Raw genomic sequence first — 4,898 nt, 5'->3', positions numbered from 1 at the left:
ATTTTGCTATGAACCTAAAACTGTCCTAAAAAATAAAGTCTTTGGAAGAAAAAAAAAACCCAAGATACATATCCTTGGAATGCAAGCATAGAATTAAAATGGCTCACTCAAAAGATACATAATTTACAGGATATTGAAGCATGTTTTCCAGATTATTTTCCAAATGAGTTGTATTAAATCAACTGTGTAGCCATAGCTGATTTGAATTATAATTATTTGTAAATCAAGTTTTTATGTACACTTGAATCTATTTCAAGTATATCTATTGAATCTATTTCAAAGTGATTCTTTATTGGCTAGGGTGTCTGTGGTCCTGTACCCTGGTACTTCATGTGTTAATTACTACAGATGTATTAACAGAAGTCCCTCATATTATTCTTATTTTAAAAAGATTTTCCACAATTTCTTAATGAAATAATTCTGTTATAGGTAGATAGGCATGAGGGGGGCAAGAGAGGGGTCTCGCACCAACCCACTAGAAATGTCGGGTGATGGTTTGGAAATTATCGCACTGCCTCTCTAAAAGTGATAAATTGGCAGCTGGCACCAGGAAGAGGCCATTTCCTGACAGTCCACATCTGTTAACATCAAAATGTTAACTGAATGTAGACCCCAGGGAGAAGCAACTTCCTGGACATGCACATGGCTGAGTATGATCTCCCAGGTACACACCACGGGAAAAGAGAAGAAAGTCTCAGATGGGCAAGAATATATCTCCCTAAACACAACTGCGTGTGCTCAGTTCCAAAGGGTAAGGAAAGCACTGGGCAGGCGGGAAGCCTACCCTAAGAGAAGAATCATGGGACAGAGATGAGACTATAAAGTTCTAGGATCAAGGTTAAAGGCAGTTCCTTTTTCTTTCTTTGACCTTAAGGTGCCCACTTGGGTCTCTTCAAAGGGCTCTTTCCTTTCTTTCCTGTTCTAAAGCATTTTTAATAGACTTCCACTCCTGCTCTGGAGCTCTCCTCACTCTCTTTTTCTGCTTCATGCGCCGCTGGAGAATTCTTTCTTCTGAGGAGGCAAGAATTGAAGTTACTGCAGACACGTATGGATTCGCTGCTGGTAACTCAGGGTAACTCGGATCTCTTCCATTGTAACACTTCCAAATGAGTCTTAGAATCCCTTTGTCCAGAGTCCAAAAAAAAAAAAAAAAAAATCCTACAAACATGTTGATAGGATTGACACTGAATATAAAAATCAATTCAGAGAAATTTACATTATATGTACATAGAGTCTTCTGATCTAAGAACATAGTGAATCTCTTCTCTTACTCTCATCTTTTTGTGGCCCAAGTTTTCTTTTTTCTTCTTCTAAAGCTTCTGCATATTTCTTGTTAATATCATTCTTAGATGTTTTCTATATTTCGTTCCTTTTGTGCATAAGATCTTGTCTTCCATTTTCTGGCTGCCTTTTAAACTATAGGTGAGAAAACTATTGACTAACTTCATAACTGACTGCTTTAACATTTTGAGCATGTTAATTGTGTCTAACAACTTTTTTGTTTTTTTCTTTTGGATTTTCCAGCTCTATAATGCAAGCCATTTAAATACAATGATTACTTTGTTTCCTCAAAATAATTTATCTCTCTCAGGGCCAAACTTCAAGAAGGGAACTTCTTGAAGTTTGGATTTGCAAGCAGGGTGAGGGCATAGCAGTAAAGCAAGTGTTCTCAGCAAAAGGTAGACTTGGATGAAAACTTCAAAGATGGGAGTTTTACTCTCCTGGTCCAAAGACTCCAATCGGTAGAGGCACGATTCATGTGCATCCATAGAGAGGGGTGACTTTGTGTACAAAACAACTCCTGCTTAGAAGTTCTTTTTTATCCTCAGTCATATGAATGCTGGTAGCCTCTGAGTCCCCCTTGACTCAGCCTGGGAGAACAACCTTCTCTCCCAGGTAGAAGATGCCTGTCTGCACTCCATGGCGCTGCCCAGCCTCTCCTACCCCCAGTATGGGATTCAGAGCAGCGAATTATGCTTGTGCCAATGTACTTGGTCAGTGTGAAGATGGTTCTCGGTCAATGTGAAGTGCAAGGCTACTTTCTTGAAGTGACCTGCAGAGTCTCTAACAGAACAAGTGGAGAGAGGAGTCCAAGAAGATTTCATTTATTTCCTCTTGAATCTTATCCTGCCCAGAGACCAGTGGTGAGATTTCAGCCCACAGTGTCTTGGTAACAATAACGCTCAGCAGTGTGGCTACTGAGGGCTGGAACCACCCTTTCTGGCTAAAATTTTTTTAAAATGTGTTGTTTCCTGCAGGTTTTCAATTCTACAGAAAGTGTTTCTTATTCATTTTACTTTTCATCTTATGCTCCTTCTACTCTCAACCAAAGGTGCTCAGGAGAGTTATTTACAAATGGAATGATTATTTCCATTATCCTCCAGTGGAAAAAGGATAAGATAAGCTGCCAGTGGGGTTGTGCAAATTGTGTAAAGAACAAAAATTCTAATGGCTTTTTAAAAATCTAGTTCTAATGATTTGGCAAGTAGTTAAAAATAACCTGAAAACCATTAAAATTTCTGGGAAGTACCTTGGTTCAACTTTAATTTTCTGCATTGTTGGGCAGACTCAAACACTGGCTTCTGGTGGTGGGGTGTGGGGGGGCTTGTTTAACTGCAGTGCTTTATCACTCTTATCACTCTTTAGTTGGATTCCCACAGAAGGCTCTATCACAGATCTATTGTACATATGGGTCTTCTTTCTACTTGCTTTTAAGCTGATTTCCACACATTTTTTCACAAACCTCAAAGACAAGCTTCTACATGCCCTTCCCAGCTTCCTCTGGAAACTTTCGATTCTAATCAAAATTTCTACCAAGTAGCTTAAAAGAACAAGAGGCAGTATAAAGTGGCAGCAGGAAAAAGTATATATCTACATACAGGCTTAAATCCCAGCCCCATTACTTAATACGTAATGTTGGCAGGTTACTTAAATTTTCTGAGCCTCAGTTGCTTTGTCTGTAAAATGGGAATAAAGATGCTTCCATTTTATTAATGATCTTAATAACGAATCCCTTTGAGTGGTAAATATGTATGTCAGGTACTTAGCCAAACACTTTGTATGTTTTATCTCCTTTACTCCTACGATAATTTCTGACATGGTTGCAATGATCATCTTCCTTTTACAGGTAAAAGAACAGAAGCTCAGAGCCGTTCAGTAGCTTGCAGTTCAGGTTCCTGGAAAATGCAGATTTGCATGCAAGAAGTTTATCAGGGAACACCCTCAGGAACAACCCCTGTGAAGGAGCAAGAAAAACAAGTTTGAACCAAAGGAAACTTCAATGTAATGGTAACAGCAATGTCAGATTGCACGGGATACTCTGTAATGGAGATATGCCAAATGAAATCAAAGAGAAGCGGGCCTTTGTACCCCCACATCAATCCATCATTGGTGCAGATTTATTCCCAGAGGGGTTGTCACTTTGGGCATAGCAGCTTCCTTCAGTAGAAAACCATTTTCAGAGAGAAACAAAACCATGAGCTGTCAGCAGCTAATACTGTTGGCAGATAAATGAGAAATTTAGTCCTGAGAGGCCATCTGGGTATAGCACCACAGCGTCCTGTACCCAAACGTCACAGAGATGGTAAAAGTTGGGGCCAGAATTGAAGTACTGAACTGCCTGGTTCCAAAGCTTGTGTTTTGATCCACTCTCCTACACCACGTCGTTGCCTTGAGTGAAATAGCATATATGAACTTCCTGGAACGTAATAAGGGCTAATTAAATGTGAATTTCTGTATTAATTTAGGAACAATCAGGAGACAGAAACCATATTGTGATTGAAACAAGGGGAGTTCTATATAAAGAATTATTAAGTTATGGTAAAAGAGTAACTGTAATATGTAAGAGAACTCTATAGAATATTCTAGGGCTGATGGAGAATATCTAAAGGACAAAATTGGAAGGGAGGTTCCACTTTACAAGGGGATCAGACCTCACTGGAGAAGGGGCTATTGCAACACACTGGGTGTCAGAGACATTTGCTGGTGTTAGTAGGCCAGAACTGGTCCACAGTCCCTGGGTAAGCGGGAAGCAACCCTCGAAGGCACGCATAGGCCACAGTCAGTGGCTGCTTATTCAGGCATATGGAGGGAGTAGGGGCTCTGATGCAGACAGAAGGATATGTGCTGTCCATGTTAGGAGGGCCGTAGCATCAGATAGGCCGTGGAAGACCAAATGCTGCAGGAGAAAGCTAGCAGAGGGACATGAGGCACCAGTGCTTAACATCATGCTCACCGTGAAGAAGAAATGCTTGAAGGAGGCCCTTCCGTTATCACTGAGGACATATCAAAGGGTGAATTTGGAGGTGAGAGGTAGTAAAATGATAACTGACACACAGAAACATTATCACAGATTAGTTCTTCAACAAGTCAGAATTATAAAGAAACCCAATTATTTTAATAAAAAACTAATTCAAAGACAAAAGCCTGCAAACCAGCTAAAACCATGTCCCTTTCCATGGCTGACCATTCACCCTCCCTCTACTGATAACCTATTAGCAGTATCTGTTTGCCTTCTGAATATAATCTAAGATGGCATTTGAAAGAGCCTAAAAACCTGTCTGACTTCTCTTTCCTGTGCCCAGATTCAAAAACAGGGACAGAAAGTAAGTTTCCTGGGTGCAGCAGAGTCGGAAAAGGTCAATAAAACCAAGTCCCTCTTGGAAACATTGATGGAAATGGCTAGGAGAATCACCAGTTTGTTTCTTGGAACCACATACTTCTAGATGATATGGCCCCTGCTGCTTTTTCTCTTAATATTTTACCCTTCTTTATCCCCACAGTAAAATTGGTTGACCTCATATCAGACTCAGGAGAAAATAAGAAAGTTATACGCTGACTTAAAACTCTCAGATAAAAGTAGTGACTTGCAATTTAGAAAGAGCCTAGCACTGTGTATA

The sequence above is a fragment of the Macaca fascicularis genome, chromosome 7 (assembly GCF_037993035.2).
Source record: "Macaca fascicularis isolate 582-1 chromosome 7, T2T-MFA8v1.1".
NCBI classification, from domain to species: Eukaryota; Metazoa; Chordata; class Mammalia; order Primates; family Cercopithecidae; genus Macaca; species Macaca fascicularis.
The sequence above is the reverse complement of the archived record's forward strand: the minus strand, read 5'-3'. Positions refer to the sequence as shown.